At 31.8% G+C, this 24,585-nt stretch overlaps 1 protein-coding gene across 1 annotated transcript in view; it reads right to left on the reverse strand.

The window, feature by feature from the left end:
• The window catches only part of LOC117120749, a 125,727-nt gene that overhangs the window by 90,385 nt on the left and 10,757 nt on the right, over nt 1-24,585 (reverse strand). The window lies entirely within an intron of this gene.

The raw sequence follows: 24,585 nt of genomic DNA on the forward strand, positions 1-24,585 counted from the left end.
TTTCAGTGTACGATTTAAAAATATTAGTTCCTTAATATCTCAATTGAGTGTTTCATATGTTTTTCTTTGTATATTGAATGTTTGTTTTCAATAGCACTACAGAAATGATAATTTTTGTTAATAAAACAAAATAGGAGCAAAAAACATGTTATAAGCATACATATATATGTTTTTTTATATGAGGATGCAAACCAATTACGGTATGTCAACCTTGAATTTTGATATTATTACCAAGTTCGTCAGAATGTTGTTACACATTACGCTCTGATTTAAAACAGATCACAAAACAAGTAATTTAGTATGGAACACATAATTGAATATTTTGCAATATCAGCAGAAAAAAGTATCCTTACTGGCAATATACAAAGATACACACAAAAAACTAACAAACCTTTCTTTACTTAAGTGAAACATATGTCTCATAATCAATCGTATGATTATCAATTACCGGTAATCATCAAACGCCTGTGCTTAATCAGGAGAGGCGCTTATTGAGGCAGTGTTTAATACAAATTATTGAATTGGTAAAATGGTAGCATGTGCTGTACATAAGTCGATTTGAATTGTTACAGTCTCGCGTATTATCTAACCTGTGAGAAACTGGTTATTCAATTTAAGTAGTGTTTTATTATTAAAATGTTTAAGTCTTTATTTTGGTTCTGATAGGCCTGGAATACATTTTGAAATATCATAAGAAAAAAGCATATTCTTAAATGAAAACATTCGAAGGACTTTGCAAGCCTGGCCTCTAGCTCATTTGGTATGTTTTTTCTTTTTCTTTACCTTTTATGTGAAATTATTTATTATTTTCAATATATTTGGATAAAAGGACCTATTTGTATATACTGTACCGTATTTATATTTTTTCTTGCTTGCAAAAAAGTGAACAATCTATTGATAAATATAATTAATTTAATATTCAATTTGATACCTTGTAATTACAGTAAAAAATTGAAGTAACAAAACTTATTAAAATTTATTATAATATAAACAGGCACAAAATAAACATTTGTAAAAAAAATGAAAATTAAAGGCTGCTGTTTCTATTTCACATTAAATAAAAATCAATGGTCAATATGGATTCTTAATGTGTTAACGTAAATTACGCTGATCTTACTTACTGTTTGAATAAATAACTAATTCATTCATTAGGATGCTCCCTGCAAATTTCTTTAATTATTATTATAAAAAAAAAACCATTACATTTGACACAAACCATGCTATGCATAATCTACGCTTCGCTACTGATGACCTTTTTATAACCAAACACATCTATATACATGAAACAAATTTTATTTACTACAGAGATTGCTAGAAATTAGGGCAGAACAGTGTGGAGTTCAAAGTTTACGACTCCTCATCTTATCTTTAAAAAGGTTGACAGATTTGAAATAGCACTTAAGAGAGTTTGATAGCATCAAAGACTACCGAACACTACTACTTGATACATTACAACTTTAATACTGAACTGCGATAACGATGGTTTCTTATTTTTAGGATGTCCTAATTCTGGTTATACTATTGACCCTATATTGAAGACATATTCAATGGAATGACAGTGATTTTTCTGGGGTTGAAGTCGGTTTTCTTTTACTGTCTAGATAACAAGTGCAGGGGTAAAATTTGAAGACTACAAGCAGACAAATTTGAGAACATTTCCTGATAAGAAGACATATTTTAGGTGCCAAAAATTACAAAAAAATGTTCATAGCTTCCAAAGCTCACTATATCCACCCATTGACCTAATAACCTACGGTATTCAATTTAGGCCTGTTTCTTTGTCCCATTGCCCTAAATGCCAACAATATCCAAAATAAAACAAAAAAATGATAAAGAAAATTATCATCTTAGTCACTCTATCATTAAAAGGGTTTGCCCAAAAAAGATGTTTACTTCATCTTCAGTAAAGTACAGTGCAATGCAGCTTCCAATTTGAGACCCCTCTAACTCTGAGTCCATGATTCAAGACCACTTTTTCAAAGAACCAAATAAAGATCTTCAATCTTTATAACCCTCTTATTGGAGACCTTCAAGACTCAAGATTCAAAATAATATTATTGTCTAAAAAAACTCGGAAATGACATTCCACTGACAGTGTTACAAGTATTAACTTCATATGTACAGTAATAAATAAACAATAACAAGGATATAAAACGGAGTTGGACCACGCCAAATAGGTCTCAAAGGTGGAGGATGAACTGTAAATTATAAATTTTTCTAAATGAATAAAGTATATTCTTAAAAATGTTCGTTATTAATTCTTTATATATATACTGTCTCTTATACACATCTAGATGTGTATAAGAGACAGGTATATATATATGGTCCAGTATGTGTGGGGTGGCCATGTTTTTTTAAAGAGAGAAAACTTTGGATGTCATCTTTCATTTTATAATTTAAACCTGAATAAGAAACATGTTAAGATTTTCCCAAATATTGCAGCTCCCCCAAAGATGGACACACGCTGCATTGGCCAGCGGTCAGCCAACGCAATTCCATAGAAATCGCAATGTGACTAAAATCTGCTTACACAGGTAGTAACGATCAACAGACAACGTTACACCATCAAGCTCTCGGACAGAGTGAAGATGGATTCTTCACAGTCAACGATTAGTCAATACAGTGCGTATTCATCTTAAGGTGATGAAACATCTGTCTGATCTATATACGGTATGCATTGTATGTACAATATTTTGACCAATTTAATTTTTCTGCCATATTTCTCCAATTTTGGACAATAACAAAGGAATATATTAATTTTATTAGTATAAATATAGGCGACAAAATATGTGTCATCTTACAACGGGTGTTCCCTGAATAGGGTTTAGTCATAGTGTTAAAAGGTATATTCGTAACCTAATCTTTTCCTAAATGGGGATGTCCCAACAAGGTGGGTTCTACTGTATTAGGCCTACATATTTATTATAAATAGTACATTTTTTATTAATATAATAATGTAATTTGCACTATATTGCTTCTTTATAATATTAAAATATCAAATAATATCACCACTTTAAATAGCAGTGTACCATGTAAAATTTTTACATGGTCACTGCTATTGTAGCCTGGCCTACTGCAACAGGTGCAAATTATTACTGCCAGGTGCTAACAGGTAAATATAATAGGTAAATAAATTTCACCATAGTCACATGTTTACGTTAGTTGTATATACAACACATCTAATTACCTGATATTCTTTAGGCATTAAACATGCTCTGTGAAATGTAAACGTTATGGCCACTGTGTTCTTTTATTTCTCTCCACTCAAGAGAATTTTGTGGATGTCCGCTTAGATGATAGAGAAACACTCGTTATCATTCGTTGATACTACACATGTGATTATACAAATACAAAAAAAGTGAAAGTTTATTCAGTTAAATATAAAGCAACACACCTGCACCCTATGCTAAGTAAATATTCATTAGCCAAATCTGATATGCTAACAATGCATTTCTATACAGTATTTTACATTCTCATCCATCTGTTCTCACTGAATACTGGATAGAAAAATTGAAAATGCTGAATGATGTAAAAAAGTTTGAAATGGTTTGCTAAATCAGGAGAAGAAACTGAAAAATTTTGTAAAAAGTATAGGCCTATGCAAGGTACTCAATCAAGGCAAACAAGGTGGAGAAATTTAGCCTATTTAATAAAATGGGCATTAAAAAATTATGTGTGGATTAAACGATAGTAAGAGCGCCGACAGGAGAAGGGGATTAAGCCCCCATGAGACAAGCTAAACCCACCCCTTATTCAAATTGACTTGTAAAACTAAAACAGACTTTTTTCAAAGCATCTCTTTAAATTGCTGATGATTTTGTTTCATAAGCCCCCACCGGGGATACACCCCTGAACCCCATTGAACTACACCGGGTATTTTCAGCTGCCTGTCTCCACCCCTGAACTACACATCCTAAAGCCACCATTGCCAATGACAGGTGGAGAGATGATATCAATAAAATAACTTCGAAAGTGGCATAACGCAGACGACCAGGAAATAGAATCAACTTAGGAATATTATTAGGATGGTCACTTGGAGATGACCAACTTTAGAAGGTTATACAGTCCCACTGGGACGATTACTCTTAATCTTATTATAATTGATAGATTGGTGGGTATTTTTTATAAGCTTTGAAAGATATGATTATTGATTATAATTATTCTCTGCATCATCTATGCACTTCTGGCAGCCACTGTCCGGTAAGAGAATGCACGGGAAACCAAATGACAGATGGGATCCGAAACACAACTGCAACAGTGGCATAGAACAGGAAATAGAAACAACTACCACCTTTGATGAACGTGGAGCAATATAGCTGCAGTAATGATTTGCAATGATTGTACCAACAGGGGTCGAACAAATCTGACAGGTGGGTTAAAACCATGGGACTGCCAAGGACTGCGGTCAGCACTGAAAGTGTAAAATCTATAGTGGAATCTATTGGGGGGGAGGGGGAAGGATCTTCCTTGCCACAGAATGACCTTCAAGGTTTGGATGTTAAAATTGTGCTTTTAGGCCTTAACATTTAGGATAGGAACTTACCCCGTCATCATTTCATTTACAGTAGTGTCTTTGCTTTCTAAGAATCAATTTGATTGGACTGGCAAATTAATGTTTTGTAGTTGACTGACTTCAAGTGGTGACTCCAATGAGAAGAGAGTCCATGCTTGCATGACAAGAAGAAATTGCCTTCTCCCCCTGGCCTTGCTGGTGCCAAAACTGATGGTCTTCAGAAGATGATCATCAATCAAAAAGTAACATGTATTTATCTACAGTTATTTATCTATTTTTTTCCTGTGCCTTATGCAATTGTACTGTACAATGTTACTGAACTTGGGGACCTATTACTTGATGAGTGCCTGCCTCCCTCCTATCAAATGGCATTGTTATAGTCTACAAGTCTGGCAAATACCAACATTTTACTTGTAAACTTCATTAGGGAGATGTTATGTCTTTTGAGCCTATTGTAAACACATTATTTATATTTCGTTTTATGACTATATTCAAAATTTAATCTATTTGAGATTTCTGCAAACATTAATTTTCATGATCAGATATGTCCAGACAAAAATCTATTTGATATAAAATGTACCACATTAAACTTGGTTAGTATTATTAACTGGTAAATTTGAATTAATTTCATAGTGTCTCTATTTTGCTGCGTTTGGCACCAATCCAAGAAAATGCCCGATGCTCCTTTAAGTGAGTCTTCAGCCAAAAATATATGACCATTTTTCTTCCTTAATTAAAAATAATTGTGAAAAATAAATATGGCCAATCTGTGAGATGAATCTCAAATTTAATTTCAATTGCCCAGCCAATACTCCATGATAAAAGTAACATTTTTTTTTTTTTGGCAAGATACAAGTTTTAAAATGTATTGCGAAAAGACAGGAAACTGAATAGACAGATACCTTCAAATAGCCTATTGAGCCAACCAAAACTATTTCATTAAACTGCTAAATATAAAAAAAAATTACAAATATTTTCTATAAATTTTGTAGATCTAAAATTTTGTAGGATGGATATGTTAATACACAGTATATTTTAGTACCGTACATCTAAAAATACATTTGAATAATTTAATATATTTTCAGTATTCACACCTAAAAACATTTGGTTATTTTTTCATTAGAGTTAAGATAATACCAGTAAAATTAATTCCATTTATTCAGCTATAAAACCTATATCAGACTGTTGCAAAATTAGCAGCATCTTTCCCAGATTTAAATTGTTTACCAAACACAACAGATATAGTCTGATCAAACAACAACTTATAGTGTACACTATGCCCAGCATCAGACATCAGTCTATCTGATTAAAAATACATATTAAATTGTATAAATACAATTATATTTTTGTCTCAATTTTTCCACATGGCTGCCAAAGACCTTATTAGTATTATGAGGACTACATTAAAAAAATGTGCTTAAATAAAATATTACAATATACGCTATGTTTTATAGTCTGATTAAACACTAACTGGATGTTTGTGTATTTATGGAATGGCCATAATTTTCTTTGGACATTTATTTTATGATGTAGTTTCATTGCTCTCCATTATAATACCCAACCTCATTCTTCCTTCCAGATTAATCTCTACTGCTACTAATTTCCCAAACAAGTCTTACAAACTGATGTACAGTCGCATTTATTATTAAAGCTTTCAAACTTGATAGTTGAGGTCATATCTAAAAATAAACACCCTCAATTAAATATGCTAATGAGATACAAATTTAGCCAATTAAGAAGCCCATCTTTGAAATTCAGCTGAAAAAGACACAGGATTCCTTGTTGCAACAATTTGAAACTCATTTTGGATTACGTGTGTATTTTTATACTGTAGTAGTACTCGCAGGGATGCTGAGTAATGCAATTCTAATGGCTCGTGTTGTGTTTGCGTTGTCTTCTGCAAATGCATTCATAACATTAGCCGTGTACGCAAATTGAACCCGAAGCAATGACAATAAAACTTACGGTAAGCCATCAGGATGCAAGATATGAAATACAAATCAGCTGGCATGAGAGAGGACAATAAACACATTATGTGCAGAAGTGATTTTAGTTTAAATATTTTAATGACAATGATGATGTTAGTACAGAATTGACGATGTTTATGATTGTTGTGATGAAATATTGATGATGATGAAGGTGATGGTCATAATGAAAATGATATGATAAAGATGGCCATTATGACATTATGTCTATAATAATGATGAAGATAATAGCACACAAAGATGATGGCAAAATGATATAATGATGATGATGATGATGATGATGATGATGACAATAATGATTACATAATAATGACTGGCCTATGATTATTTCATAATGATTGATATTATAATTGATAATGATGATGGCAGTGATTGCCATGTGAAAATGATGACATTAATGATAATGTGATAATGATGATGACAATGTGGTAATGATAGTAATAAAAATACTTTTTCAAAATACTAAATTTTGAGTGCAATAAAGTTTTAAAAGCAATAAATTAATGTGCTCCTTAATAAATAATAATTAATAATAAATTCATATTCATATCGTAGGTTTGAGGTACAAATATACCTGATATACGATGAATAGCTTTTATAAGACTTAAGAATAACAATAACTTTTGATAGATTTGGAAAGATTCTATAAATCAAAATAAACCTGACGTCATAGAGACTGCAGTATTACTATTGAGACATGTTGATAGAAATTAATGAGACAATTTTATACACTCAATTAAGTCACTGATTACATGAATTGTTTTATGAAAAATTGTCATGAGTATAACCCCAAAAACCCTAATCTATTTAATATTTGATCTTCTAATTAATACAAAAAAACAAGGAACAATTATGTTGTTACATTATACATGTTCATTTTGTGAGGGTAGTCCATCCAGTAGAAGTTTTTTGAAGAAACCATTAACACTTACAAAATAATAGAAGTACCAATACAAAAACTAAAAATTTGATTAGAGTACAAATTTAGAATGAAAATATATTAGTAATAAATACATAAAAATATAATTATACAATAACAGTAAATTGAAGACAAACAGCTCTTCACAAACTAACAAATTTCATACAATATACAATATTATACAAAATATAATAAATGAATAAATATTACTCAAAGCAACAAACTAATGCATTAGTGGTTTATAAAAAAAAAATATAATACAATACTTTACACTAATGCAAAGTCACTGACCACTGGAATTTAAAATCAATAGATGAAATTTGAATAATTACTTAAAAATCAATGAATTAAATTAAAATATACTATAGTGGCTTTTCACTATTATTAGCATATTCTCAAAGATCATACACCAAATGGACCCAATTATGTATACTAGACTGACATGACACTACTTTTGAAATGACTAATTTTGAAACACAAGATTGTTGAAACGCTTCATTTAAGAGAGCGAGCCAAAATGAAATCCCACAGCAAAAGCAACAATTAAAATAGGAAATCGCACTCTACTATAAGCAACACCTGCCACCTACAGATATAATATAGTTTTTTGACAAATAATTTTTTTTATAAATTCCTCATTTGCATGTACATTAACACCTGCCCTAAAAAATGGTCATGTCATCAAAGCAGAGAAAATAGATACAAAACGAGACATTGCTTTATATACTAAAGTAAAAATAAATTTTAATAATATTAATCATTTCCTTCGTGGTGAACCTCAATTGCTTATTACTTTAATTATCAATATTTGATTTCCTGTAATTTTAGCTTTTGAAGAGCAATCAATTCAAACAAATTAGTATTTGTCCCACAACTACTAATAATACATTTATGCATATAGTATTATATAAAATACAAAAAAATTATAAACTAATATGCATGATATAATTTATTTTAAATATCTAATTTATTTTCTGAATATGTATGCCAATTTTTTCCCCGTAGTGTTCTTTTTTGAACATCATTCATTTTGTTCAGATCAACTGTCCTACCGGTATATCATTAAGAAGAAATTATCTGTAGGGGCCTATGTTCGAACCTGTTATATAAAAGCCTACTTTATGCTCTAATCTATTTTCCATTAATACACTAATGCACCTAATATTGTATAAAATAAAAAAATATATACAATTTTAGGCATATATATATATATAATATTTATAAATATCTAATATATTTTCTGCATATACTATTACAGTATATTAATGGTTTAGTTCTGTAGCATTCTTTTTAGAATATCAATCAATCATTTGTTTTCCAGATCAATAGGCCTATATCATTAGAAAGAAATGATCTGTAGGGAGCCTATGTTTAAACCTGATATCTATAGGGGTTTATGTTCTAACCTGTTTCTCCCCCTCCCCCCATGGTATATTTCTATTAGGCCTATGTATCTCTTTTTTAATATTTCTTGAATATTATTTAAAATTGGTCAGTAACATTACAGTAAGCTAATATATGTGCTGCAAACATGTTTCATTCACACAACTTGTTTATTTCAAGAACCAATATTATTGTTAGTAATTATTATATTTGTTATGGGTAAAGATAATTACGGTAATGGCAATATTTGTTGTAAACGTGTCTCTTATCCTAATAAGCTTTTCCGTTACGCCATATGCAATCACATCGCTCTTGAAACACTGTATCTCCTGTGTAGTAAACTGTTTGTAACATGGCATCCTGGGAGATTTGACATTCCAGGTGGTCAGAAAGGTATCGAGTAAATAATATCCTATTACGAATGTAAATACAGTCAGGTGTCGACCCTCAGATACTGTATAGTGTTGACTGTTATTGTTTCGATTTCAATCCACATTAGGGGTGATTTTCAGCCGAGTGCTCTACAAAATGTATTTCAGTGAGTGAACACAGTAGAAGTGTTAAGGTGATTACAGGCATATGCACAAGGGGGCCTACAGACACCAACCCAGGGGACAGCATGTGCATGCCACCAATCCTTAGGATGACAAGCCGATGTTGCTACATACAATATTCAATTATTGTTTTTCTCTACAGGATTCAAATAGCAATTACAGTATTATTGTATTATATAAACATCACCACTTTTGAAACACCATTTTTTAGTTAAAATCAAATGAAATTATTACAGTACCATCTTCTTTAAACTAACAAAATATTTTGAGTCACAAGCTAATAATTTCTATGCACTACAAGAACAGGAATTTCAGGAGTTATTTCAGTTATTCATGTAACTGACTTTGAATTTTGCGAAATATTAGTTTCAAGTGAGCAATATTTTTCAGAAAAAAGATAGGTAATGCCAGGCAGGTGTATGACACCATGTCTGTAACACACCACCTCTCCACACTGTTACATTAGATGTTTTTCTCGAAGCTTAATGTCCAATTGTTAATCCAGGCAATTAAAGATACTAATATCAGGATTTTCTTACAACCATAAAACATTTAATACCCATGCCTCATCAAAGATCCTACATACAAGTGATTACCATCTGTGAACTCATCACTCTTGTTAATATGCCATCGTAAACAAAGCATTATTACAGTACCATACATTACATGACATATAGTGGCATTAAACTCTATGATTCCTACCAAATGGGTGAATCCAACCAGACAAACCTTTATACAGAGATTGGCATACAATTTGATTGTTATTGACTATCCCATTATAAAAATGCATTTAAATTCTTTATACTATTCTACTAGAGACTCACCTCATAAATTCACACGGAAGTGCTCCTAATCTAGGTCAGAAAATAACCCAAGGTATTCCCAAACTCAGAATCTAGAGAATGTGCAACATGTTCAATATTTGCATTTCACAGTAGGCCTACTGTGTCCTATACAGTACTAATAAAGCACCATCAGAATGGTTTTCCAAAAAAAAAAAGAGCTATAAATGTATGGTGTGGTAATAGAATTGTCATTGAAGAGAAACATGCTTCCGTCCAAGAAGTCACATGTGCAGTACAAGAATCGCATTATTTCTCTGAATTGATGGATTACTTGGGTATTTTTATGAGAATTTCAAATAGTTTTAAGCATTCATCAATCTTACATTTTCAAATTTGTGATTTTTAAAAAACACTTTTTTGAGGAATGTAACCTTCTAATGTGGCTTTTTAAATTGGAAATAGATCTATTAAATATGTGGGATTTTATATGCATACCATTATCAGCATGTTTTATAGGCTAGCACAAGTACTTTGTATAAATTTAAGTTACTCTTATAAAGTGAGCATTTAAATTTTTGCTTTGCATATAATCTATAAAAAAGAACTGGGAACGGTGTAGAGACGCTTCTTGATACAACTTTCCTTCTTGATAGATACCCAATTGCATATAATTATAATAAACAGTAAAATTAATAAATGCAGAAATGCAAGAAATCTTAATGTGATAATGTACCATCTATTGTCAATTGTTTCAACCTAGTACACACCCTAGGCTATAAATATATAGGCCTATCAACTGAAGCACTTCAAGGCACAGGCTGCCTTTGTAAGTTGATCAAATCTAATTAAATTCTTATCTAAACGTTAGCCAACACATTCCCGGGAGCATTCCTCAAACCTAACACCGGCACATGTCAAGCACGGTGCTTGGTTACAACCTGTTAGTGATTGCACTATTCCTGTACATATACTCGCTTCATCTAAACGTGGTTCACACAGCTAGTGGTAGAAATATCAATCCCGATTCTTTTCACAATATACCTCTTTGAAAACGACCGATCATATTTTTACTATTAGGTATCTTATTACGATCTAGAAATTAACCAGCAGGGATTATGACCTCTTCCCTTTTCTCGTGCCGATTTTCCACGTGGGATACATTTAATTTGGATGCGGTAGCAACTCGTATCCTGACCACTCATTACTTTAATTTCAACTCAGAGCTCCAAACAATGGTTTAAGCGATGGGCAATTAGGCATAGTAATCTACACCTAGCGAGCAAAATTTGTCTTCATTAATAAGTTGTTATTCTACGTTGCTACTGTCAAATTCAGTTTAAAGACCCCCATTGATAAGTAGTACAAGATGGAGGCATGGACTCCAAAGCGTCTTAATGAAAGTGATTTACATTCACACTTGCGATGTTTGTGCTCAAGATTTTAGTGGATTTCTTGGAAGCTTGTCAGATTGTATCAACAAAAATATGTCAACAAATTGACAAGAATTTGAAGAAAAACATTTTGAGTAAAGTTTTCAATCACAGCAATTACAATATGGTTTTAAATATCTAAGAAGCTGAATTGGAGAAATTTGTCACCGAAACTGATCACTTAGGTAGAATTGGCTGTTTATTGATAGAAACTATATGAAATTGATGTAATTGATACTTAGAGTGCATACCTCCGCCCTGTAACCGACTACCGAACAATACGCAGGCAATATATGATGGGTGATTCCATTATTTTTTCTTCATGTTTAAGGTTAAAGAAAAAATAATTTCCATAATCATGACCTGACCTTTTCTTCCCAAAATTTAATCACTTTTTACTTAGATTATATGTACCATTCCACTATATTGTATGATGATCCATTCCTTAGTTTTTGCGTAATTTTGCTTAAAAAGACAGGCAGCGGTGAATGTATAAACTCCTTTGGTCGATATAATTAGTGATGTCTAGTTTAAATTTACCACGCCCTTCATTTCTTCTTTAGTCATCAGCCGCTCGCTCCACCTCCACTAAAAGGTCAAAATTCATACTATTGATTTGGTAGTCATGCTGATATGATATAGGTGATCATAACATATTCACAGAGTGGGTCAACAACAGTAATCGTCACTACCAAATAACGGAAACTTAACAGAAAAAGGAGGAGAACAAGTCAAAAATATTAAACCACGCAATATGTACAAAAGCAGAAACAAAAGATTAAATTTTTTTATTCTATTTTATTTCTTTCGCATCCAATAGCACATACAGAATAGAATGATGCATTATAAAGTAAATATCATTACGAAGCATAGATAGTAGATTTGTGAGAGAAGGAGAAAAGAAAAAAAAAGATTAATGTTATCTGCTTTAAAATCACATTCATTAGATGGACAGCAAAACTAAACAAGGCAACTTATGTAGCAGCTTATGGTAAGAGGATAAGACACACTACTTGGACTAAGTGGTTGCTTTATTTTCTAAAAAAGCAGTGAGATTAACAAATAACTTCAACAAAACATACTTGTAGAACTACTTTGTTTATGCCAAAAGCACACCTTTAGGAAGTGTTCACTCATGGTGGTGTGTTGACAAATATCACTCATCAACGACTTATTAATAGGGATGAAAGCTGTTAAGGTCCAGGACATTTTTGCCACATAATCAACTTGATTTACACTTAAGTGCCAGAGCTTTACCAGACACCTTAAGGGTTAAACCATGTGGTTTATGGTAATGGTAACCAGCTTCTACAACAATTTTGTTGACATAAATAAGACATTTAGTAGCAGATAATCCAGTTGTTTTCAAATAAAAGTGTCAAAACATACTATTGGACTCCCTGTTGATGTTCTTTGGTGTTACCAAATATGCTTTCATTTATCTGGAGAGAGATTTAGGTATAATGAATGTCAGGGGTAGGGCAGGGCCACTCCAAAAGATTGAAACTCTATTAAATTTATAGCTCATTATTATCAATTACGGTACATCACAAAAGTTTTAATCCCCAGAGGCAAACCAGATTTAGTTAGAATTGTGCAAATTTTTTAATGAAAATCTACTCTAGTTTCCATTTAAAAAAATTTAAACTTATATAAACAAATATACATTAAATTTAAACAACTATTTATTTTTAATCTATCAAAGTTGGTTAAAATGTTAATCCAAGATTTCCATTTACTCAAATTTCATTCACTGTTGATGTTTTCTTATGTGAGAGCTTCATATCATTTTATATTTTAAGATGGTCCTGGATGCCATCTGACCTTTTGACATTTACTGAAAGAAATCCTATAAATATTACTAATACAACTTTTTGCTTTAAATTCATCAACACTTATAATTTGGTAATATTGAAATAGGTGTAATAAATGTAATACATAAAATGAATCATTAATTATTATTTTATTGCTAATTTAGTGAGTTGATAATAATTAATAATAAAAATGTATAGGATAGATATATTCTTGCTTTAACTATAGGCTTACATTTGTCATAACTATTGAGAGTTTTCTTCAAGTTGAGTAACTATCTCTAATATTCACTTTCCTGGTGAGACTTCTTCAAACATGCCTATCAATATAAAGGTGGATTATTAACACTGAAGTGAAATCCTAGCCAAAATCAATCAATCTGACTAACTGGCCATCATATCTTGACCACCCAGGCAGTGGCCAATCAAATCTTAGTGGACATTTACCCCCAGGTCAATATACTATTGACCAATTTAAGACAAATACTGCAGGCTATCAAAATCACTAACTCAATCAACAAGGAAAACTAATCAGCATTTTATTAATATTATATTATTGTTCAATAATTTTATTAATTTTTGTTTTAATTATTAAAATGATAAATTAATTTATTATTGTTATTAATATTTTTCTATTATATTTTCTAATTGTTATTATTTGCTATTATTATTATTATTATTATTATTGTTGTTGTATGACATAAATGGCAGAGTAGATTTCCTAACGTTTAAAACTTCTCAGGCATAAGCCTATTTCTTACATTTTTGTAAATAATATACTGTTCATATTTCTCAGAGTAATACGTTTCTTAATTCCAGAACTTGCAAGCAACTGGAATTAAAAACATCCACAGGAGACACTAAGAGATGACAGCTGATTTCATATCTTCAACTGCGAGCCATTTCTTTTTTTATGCTGTCTGCTTTGACAGCAAAATTTGCACAGTGAAATAATTACTTCACAGCGTGGACTTAAACATTATATATTGCACCGCATGATCTACTTTATACAGAAGTAATTTTGTAGATGTAATTTCAAATAGCAGTAGTATTTCAGATAGGAATCTTTATTGTGTATACAACCTTTTTTATCAGTGGTGAATGGTTTGTTAGGCCTACATTGAAATACATCACCAACTCTTCATTCTGATAACTCTATTCAAATAATATAAATAAATAATAAATATAGGTCTATTCATGCTTGCAATGGAACACTATAGACTTATTTTAGATTTTTGCTTTTACAAAAACAAAAAAAAAACATATTGGCTTGACTAGAAAGGAAAAAATAGCTTAGTAACTAATTTGAATTTCTTTTCGTCTCATTGTCAACATTTTTTATCAGCTTGATTCATATTTATTTTTATGATAGGATTTTTTCATGATTTTTAGAAACCTCCTTAAATGAAAACACAAAGATCTATAATTTTCAATCTTACCTGCTAAAACATAAGGGGAGGGACAGTGATAAAAAATTGAACCAAAAACTCCAGGGTTTTATAGATTAGTGCACACAATACAATTCATTTACCCAAATGAGTTTTACTACTAAAATCGCAAAGGGCTCCTTTTATTTATAAATTTATTATTGGAATTAAATTTTTTGTACAGCACAATGTCATTGGTTTGTACGGTAGTGATTTGGTTTTTGCAAGTAGTCTTAATATCACCTCCTTGGTTAATCTGCAGGTCATATTCTGATATAGAAAAGCTGAATTTGTGTGTTTATGATTTCCTGAATGGTGTGACAGATATGCGTAGCCTAATTAATTGAGTTCTGTATCAGTACAGTGCTGTACTACTATTAGAGGCTAAGGAATAGGATAAATAGGCATAAAGCCAACCTTACATGTTATTGTTAAGAGATACATATAAACAACAGTAGACACTCAAACACAATAGGGTACAAGGAAACTATGAATATGCACATATGAAATATACGGACACAGGGCCTCATGACTGTGTTAATGCATGTCTGAGAGAGATCGGACCTCCAAATGGGAACCCTGGCTCCCTGGAGAGCAGCTTAGCTCAGTCGGCTAATCTGGTGGTAGCCACTGTGTGTGCGCTGAACCATGGAAATCTCTAGGTCCCTGGTACAATTCCCCATAGCTGCCTCTCCTTATGTTTCAGCTGGAGGTCTGAAATACAAGTTACAATAGCGCATCGTCTTTCGGATGAGAGCCGTTGGTCCTGTGTGTATTAATGGCTCATGTGCACTATGAAGAACGCAATACACTCTTCGGAAAAGAGTAGAGGACTGTCTCCCAGTGTACTGCCCAATCACCACCAGAAGGACCCCACTGGAAATAAGTCTTCTTCTAGACTTTCGTGGGCTATCCTTGGTGTTTACACCGAATAAATCCAATCCAATTCTTTCCATCAGAGAAGAAGTAAACCACAACACTGAGCAAACAAAGCATTTTTACAGTCTGATGGTGCCACTTCCTGGATTATAGATTTTCTTAAAATTTGCGCATAAATGATGCTAGGCAGAGCTGGGTGCGGACTCCCTGTGAGTGAACTTGGACCTAGCCACAGAGAATCTTTGGTGGCAACACTGAAAGTACAGTAACACACAGGCACTAATGATCCCTAGTCCGTAGACTTTGAGAAGTGAACTTTTTATAATGTTCAGCAGTTTTCCTATGACCTGTCATTGCACATAATAGTTAACTAAATTCTGTCATCAAATGTGTACTGCACAAAGTTAAGGTAAATCTGAAAGTATTTCATAATTTAATTTATTTTTCAAGCAAATAATGTACACAATACATAACCACGAGAGTGCAGAACTGAACAGGAGCAAAAGCAGTCAAGACAACCGTCGTCTAAATGACATGATCTTCCATCTTTGATTTACATGAGCGTCACAGATTTACAATAATAAATGTACCTATACCCCATGGCCATTGCTTTATTTTCACTAAATTACAAAAAATGTAAGGAAAGTAGGGTTAACAATCATTGTAGTCCTTTATGGGACAATGTAAAAATGGGAATCTCCAAATGAAAACAATCATATTTATGATAGTTCATTTTTTCAAGGAAGAAAGGATATACCTACCGGTATGTTTTGTAAATTAATAATAATAATAACAATAATAATAATAATAATAATTATTATTATTATTATTATTTATTTTTATCTACTGTATATTAATTTAAAAATTAATTATATTGCTTTATTTTAAAAATTATTAACTATAACATATACAGTTAGTTGGTAGATATGAATTGCCATGGTTCATGGGAGCATCCATGTATGTACAGATGTCATTATGTGAATTGTCAAAGTATTCCTTGTTAAGTCAACCCATTCCTGTAGGATTATCCATATATTTTATTACAGCTACTTAGTCACAAAATACAGCATTAACATATATCTCAATGGACATCAGGCCCACTGGAATTCAGCAAGTGGGAATGTTTCGGAACACAACCTGTTCTCGTCAATAACGCAATCTACTAATCTTGTAGGCAATCTTTCACTGCTAGTTTGGAGTTAAATTACAAGAAGGAAACTACACTTAAATTTGTCCTGACTATACCAGAGACAAAATTACATGATAGGCATCCCATTACTGTAACCTTTTAATCCTTTAGATCTATTTCCTGTAGAATGATACAAAATGTGTTTAGCAAAAGAACACTATAATTCAATATTTAAATAATACAGGACATTCATAGTAATGCTTTTATATACTAAAGATAATATACAAATAAACTGTATGGTAAACTTCATTTCATTACTGTATTTGATGGCATTTCAAAAAACTCATTTCAAAAATCAAACCTAAAGATAGCCTATATATTATTATTCATTTTATAAAAGCCCTATTATTTTTCTAGACAGACAACGGCCTTCAAGCAAGTTTCCATTGTGAAAACTGTTTTACCTTTTTGTATATATTCTTCCAAAATTTCCTTCAAAAGAAACACTCCATAAAGACCAATACAATGTTTGAATTGGATTCAAAGGTTCACAATATAAAGACCTAGAAAAACTGAGCTAGCAATTAAAATCAATTCATTTGTAAACGTCTATTTCAGAATCGTTGATTTATTGCAAGTTGAAAAAGATGTATTTAACAATCAGCATCATACAATGGTTATCTAATCAATCACAAATGCTACCGTACTAAGTCTCGAGTGCACTGAGTAAGAACAGTAAGGCAGTCCATTTCTGAAGGATATACTGTACACTACATATTGTATATAACAAAACTGGTAGTGAATAGGTATATGTATCTTACAATTAAAGGGAGGGGTGTTGCTACGGTATACAGTTAAGCATGTAATCGAAGTCATTATGGTGAACGAACCCAGGACCCTGGGCTTAGAGGCTCGTACTTTACTAATAGACCGCAACCCACCTATATTACTTTAACAGTTACAATGCTTTCCAAATGTAAATATTTGTAATATGTTGACTAGATAGGAAATCAAAGTGAAAATATTGTTTATTTATAAATATAATGTCTTCTTTCCGATTCAGTCCTGTGAACCCTTGTGCCCCCAGTATTGCACTACTGTAATGATAGCAGCCACTGTGTGCATGATGCGCTTAATTACAAAGATTCTCCCAGACCTTTTGGATCCCGGTTCAATTCCATTGCCGCTCTCCTTCTGTTTTAGCTGCAGTGCCCACAAGAAGATACAATTACGTATGATATTTAAGCTGAGATATTTAAGCTTTTCGTCACATGTGTAATAAAGCCCATAGGCCTAAGTCTCGACTAGAGTCTAGACTCGGCAAAAACCAAGGAATTGTCTGCCGTGGACTGCCAAATTATATGACCACCGTCCACCAGCAACAATCCCCAATGGAAATAAGTTTTATCTTTCATGGGTTATCATCCTTGATATGTCTTATAATTACACCGAAAGAAATATAAATCAAAATATTTGAAGAAAACTTTCTGTCTAACCTGTCTAATAAGTATGGTAAAGGAATTCTTTAAGCAATTCATTTCTTTTGTGGTTTGAATATTGTTTTAGCCAAGTAAATCTATCTTGCATATTAAGATTTCCCCCTTGATAATCTTCAGGATCATGTGCCCATGGTGTGAAGGATATGGTCTGAGCTTCTAGACTCTTGTCAAGTGATCTAGACATGTGACTCATTTATGCTCATTCCGTATGATTGTGTACGGAATTCCATTAGCGGCATCTAGGGAAGGCTTATTATTACAAGCATCATGATTTTGAATCGGGCAACATTGTATAGATAAGTCTCTTTACTGTATATCAGCAAAGATACATTTCCCCCCAAGGAAAATCTGGCCATGTGAATTCAAGTAGAAGACCTTTGTGGTACAGGCAGATTCCCATTTAAAGACCTCAAAACTAATGCAATCTGAATGACTAAGCAATTTGCTGCACTTTACCGAATCATATTAGCCCTGCACTTTACGCATTCAGCGAGATTCTGCATTAAAAATATGTGAATCTAAAATGAGATATAGTTCTAATGCCAAAACATGTTTTTCATTTCTTATCCATTTTTTGTTTAAAAGGGAGGATTTTGGCAGAAAATTGTATGGCCTAGGCACAAATGGATACTCACGGTTTTATGAGGATGTTTGCATTTACTCTGTCAGATTTTGGGGGTTATTTTTACTTAAGAAATTCCATACAGAGGTGGCTAATAAAAGTGCAAGTGAAATATTTTTTTTAATATTTTGACTTTACTATGATAACCTTTTACAAAGCAGGTTTGCAAAACCCAATTAACATGAGTTCATATAGTACATTTGCCAATCAATATCTCAAGTTCTATTTATCTCATGTATGATAAACAGTTACTGTTAATAAGGTTTGCCTATACTTGATTATCTCTGTGACAGTACAGGTACTGTATTGGAACTTTACCTTCATCATGCATATACCTCCATAATTCATGAACTGCTTTAGAAGAAAACAGGAGACACACAAAGAGACATAATCATTTTATTACGAATTTGTTGCCTCATTTACATTTACATATTTAAAAACAGGAAAAATTCACTATTTTCTTTTTTAGTAAAATTTAATAATTTTCAAATTTAAGGTTAGCAAATTGTTGAGTAATTTAGACCTACACAGAAATGTTTTTCTTTTTTGTTCTTTTTTCTTTTTTACTTTCCAAAAAGGGGGAGGGTGGGGGGGGGGGAACGGCCCAACACTTCCTTGATCCACCCCTACTAGTGTACACTGACGTAACAGGTATGAGCTCTCACTGAGTAAAGCCAGAAACTTCAGATCTTTATTAAGAATTTCTGGAATATTCATCAGCATTTTTTGTTCCAAATCAGCCAAGTGAGACCTTTATTATAGAGCAGAACATGTTAGGAACATCAAAATATGGAAAAGAAGTTAGGCTTTCGCCCCGTACCCAACCAGGCTCTACCCAAACACTGCCCTCGACCAGGGTGTTAGGGTCCGAATGCGCCATAGCAAGTGGCTTCGAGGTTATGTAGGGCAGCATAAAGTTAATTTAATGCTTACATATTTCATGTTTTGCAAACTCTGCATTTATTATGATAATGTTATTAACTGAAGTGCATTGTACAAAACCAGTAATCAACACTGCTTGAATGTTTTATGTTTCACTAATACTCTGCACTAATAAATCATATACTGCTATCTTGATATTATTACATGGTATTAACAATAAACTGCTGTACAATTTCACAAAATAACAGGAAATCCAAGGTAAAATGTAAGTCTGACATTTTTTCCCAATCACTTATAATCAATAGGATGTATAGGCTTATAGTGAAAGTCAAAATATTACTCCAATACCCTTTTTTAAAGCTAAAATCAAAACCAATATTGCTTCATGTTTTCAGTAATTTCCTCTATAATTATATATTTTTCCTGAAAAATTATGTTCATATTATAAATCGGTTAACATTGTGGTGCAAGCATGCTTCTGGTGAAGTAATTGAGATCATCAAATCAGCTTCGGACTTCCACCCCTTCAAACAACTTCCATAAAAAGTAGAAATTGAGGAAGCACCTTAAGAACAGGTACAAAAAAATAGGTCTACAGGTAGAAGGATAATGCCCTTATTTAATCACAGTTAAATAATCTAGGGCATACATTGTTCACCTACACTGCATTTGCTTCGTGGTATGTGGGGAGCTTTTGATCAAACTATTATTTGCAAGTACTTGAGTGGCTTCCGCAAATATTCTTAAACAAACATTCCGGTTCAGACACGTCTTTGCTAAAATGTCAGTTCCTACACGCGCTCACATACCTTAATAATTGAGAAGTGGGATCATTTGATTGGGTTGGGGCAATCACAACGAATGAACTGTCTCAAGTGCAAGACTGTAAAATTCCCCTTTACTTAAAGATTGTAGATTACATTCTTACAAACAATAAACACAGTTTCTATTATAACATTGTATTCTTTTACACATACTTTGCAGATTACATTCTTACAGGAAAGATGATTTCTATTTCAATATTGTATTCTTTATATATAACACTGATTCTTGACAAGAATGAATTAAAAGACATGGAAATATTCATCATTGTCGACTGCCCAATTCACTATGTCCCCTTATGTCAAAATCCTTGGTTTGTAGACTCCTTCTTTTGTTTTCCCTCTGATAGGCGAATACTTGGCTTGCATAATTATCTAGTGGTAAGCTTTAACTATCTTTCTCCACCACGATTTCAATAATTTGTTAATTCTTTTTTGCTTCTTCATTCTATATTTGTTGCTTATTTTCTCATTTATCTTAGTTGATTTTTCCTTGTTTGAAACACAGAAACCCATCAATCCATTATATTATAATTAATAATAACGCTATACAAGTGTGCAGTCGTTGATTGATTATAATAATAATCTTATAATCTATGCACATAGTTTCAAGTTAGATTTGACTTTCAAATTTAGCCGCATCATTCCTCGTTAGATGCTTAAGATTAAGTATTCCAAGATGGAATTCTTTGGTGTTGCCGATATATGCAGAACCTGAAAAACTTCACTCAACACGTCCAGTTCTTTAATAGCTTTTCTGTACATGATTATAACTCAGCGACCCAGCACCTTCTTTTAAAATCACAATCATGATTGGTTTTGTTAGACCCAGGCCTGGAAGGAAGTCCTGACACTTAATAGTGTGTATGTTATCACCGGATGAAAAAACAAGGCAAAATCAATTCTATAAATCTTACATATATACCGGTAACCTAAGAAAACACAATATACAGTATTCAAAGATATTAAGCAGGTTCCAATAATTTGGGTAGTAGGAATTTAACTGATGATATTTTTTAAATTTCATAAAGTTTATAACTTAAGTGACTGTTGATTTGAATGAAAATTTACGAAATTTTACGAAATGGACAATCAATTTTTATTTTATTCTTATTATTATTTTGCAAAAATAAACTTAACTGAATTCTGTTATGCTAACATCTACAATCAGGGGTGAGCATAAAAGTGGGTGCTCGGAGGGCCAAAGAAAATTTTTCATTTACACAATTTGTATTGATAAACCCATCAAAATGTACTATTTTGGATGAAATATTTTCAGCAAAATCAGTAAGTTGATAGGTATATAATTATTGATATAAATATAACTATTTTACTAGCTATAAACTTGCCTATCCTTCAGGGTAGGTTTGGAGTGCGCCCTCACTAAACATGCTGTGTTGAATATGTGTACTATTACCAGCTAAACATACACTGTTTATATTACTGTTATCATTAGTAAAATGTAGATAGAATTATAATTTGTTTACATAAACAGTAAAATATATCCCTTGCATGTGTTTCAAATTCCTGTACAGTTTAATATGGCTTCCTTCTGTTTATTTGGCGTAAGAATCAAAGAAATGTATATGAAGAATAAACACCACTATCTTTTAATCAGTTGAATAAATCTAATATAAACATCAGTGAAGAAATGACATTGCTACAAGGGATTTTAGATGAATATCACCCTAAATACGAAATAAGTACTTCAAAAAAATCCTGGTTAACATAAACAGGTTTTCGTGATCGTAACTCCAAAATGGTGAACCATCCTTGGGGCTATCCTGGGAAAAAAAATCGGTTTTATCATCCTTGCCGACGGATTCAGTAAACAATGCCAGGAGAAACGACTCAAGTTCTGGACCATCTCACGCTGGACAAAAACATTGGGATTCTAATAACATTTATTTTGAATATAATTAATTTTAATTAAGTCCAGAATATTACAGTACTAGCCCTCTGTGCAGGTGTACCTAAGCCTTGAACTTAAAATTCCTGGAAAAATGATTTTGTAAAAAATTATATTAATTTGAAATTGACAATTAATATAATGTTGGTATTAACAACAAATGTTATTTTCTTCACAAGAAATAACAATAAAACTTTCTTCTGGCCTTACCTCTGAGAGAACTATTATATAATGTTGGTATTTTACTGTTTGTGTATTATTCTCCTAAAGACGATTGAAGCAACTCAATCGAAACGTCAAGACTTTTTCAAATATAACAGTTCTTTTCAGAACTACTTACGTGTTGTACTGCAAGTTTCAACATATATATTATTACTTCGCCATGCAAACCTTTAAAAAAAACTATTATATAGTTGTCTCATATATATACATCCTGGGTGGTGAATGTATTGTTTGGGCTCTGTTCATCTACACGTAAAAAGTACACTAGACAATGCTATGATTCTGTATAACCATCAATGCATGTAACTGATACATCAGTAAGAAAAATAAAATCAGGCCTAAGTTGCTACATTAATTTACATAAAATTGGCATTTATAAATATTAATTACATATGATTATAAAAAATTATAAAGTATTAAATAAACAAATAAACATAAAAAATAATGAGGTATACAAAAAAAGGTAGACTATAGGGTTAGAATTGTATTCATCTTGGGTGGTGATTGTCTTGTTTGGGTTCTGTTCATTAACTCGTATGTAACTGTTATAGAGCAGACTGAGGTATAAACAATCATATGATTCTGTATGCTCATTAAAGCATGTAATTACATTGATTAGCATCATTGTAATCAATGTTGAAACCCAAAAGTATACTGCTCAAACTGGCTTCTGTATTGCGATATGTAATTGAATTGTTCAATAAGTACACCGGTATTCCACTTACAACTGAAACTAGCTGGGGAAAGGTTAAATTGTTAGCACACTTGTTCCTAAAATTAAAAACATACCATACAACATTACATGCCTCTGATAATCGTTGAATGACAAGTCGTTGCTAACAATAGGCCTACAAGAACTCCACGCTATATTACTGTAGTAGCCTATTTTCTCAGACCACATAATCTCTGCCTTGTCGTCTCTTACCACATTGAATCAATCAATAAGTCTACTTTCTTATGTTACAAACAATTCCACTCTATTTTATACTATTTTTTTAATGTATGAACATTAAAATTGGAAGGCTGTCTTATAAGTAATATGTTAATAATAATATAAATTACTAAAATTGATATTCTATTATTGTAGTTTAACTAAACTACAGTACGCCTAGGCCTTAATAACTGAAAGACAAGATTATTACGGTACGGTACGGTACAGTACCAAAACACAAGATTATTACGGTACAATCATGGAGGAGGAATATTATTAAAAATAATAATAATAATAATAACAATAATAATAAAAATAATAATAATAATTATAATAAATTATTATTATTATTATTATTATTATTATTATTATTATTATTATTATTATTATTATTATTATTTATTCCTCCATGGTACCATTCAAAACAAGTTAGTGAACTCATTAATTGAGCTAGATATTCAACCTTCTCAATCAAACTAGGACCAATTAGCAACCTAAATGGCATTCTATTAAACAACTCCTTTTGCTACAATTCATTTCTTTAAATATTTTTATATTTTACTAGAATTCATCAACCTACAGTAGCCTACTTTTTTTAACCTTTGTCAATTTAAATCTAATTTACTGGAACATTCCAAAAGCTATATGTATAGTGTATAATACTCAACTATTTTTACTACTTCTAATTGTATTTAGTAGAATGCATACAAATAGAGAGTAGTTATATAGTGACTATGTCAACAATTCCATGATACAAAACGTCAATTACCATACTGTATTCAACTATTCTCAACATTTTTTTAAATGTACTTTTAATTTTAGTTTTGATTGATTGGCAGAACATCTAAGGCATTAACTACCAAATTATCTTTTTTTTTCATCTT

Source organism: Anneissia japonica, unplaced genomic scaffold, assembly GCF_011630105.1.
Source record: "Anneissia japonica isolate Jap-2015-1 unplaced genomic scaffold, ASM1163010v1 scaffold69_len1423075_cov170, whole genome shotgun sequence".
Taxonomy (NCBI): Eukaryota; Metazoa; Echinodermata; class Crinoidea; order Comatulida; family Comatulidae; genus Anneissia; species Anneissia japonica.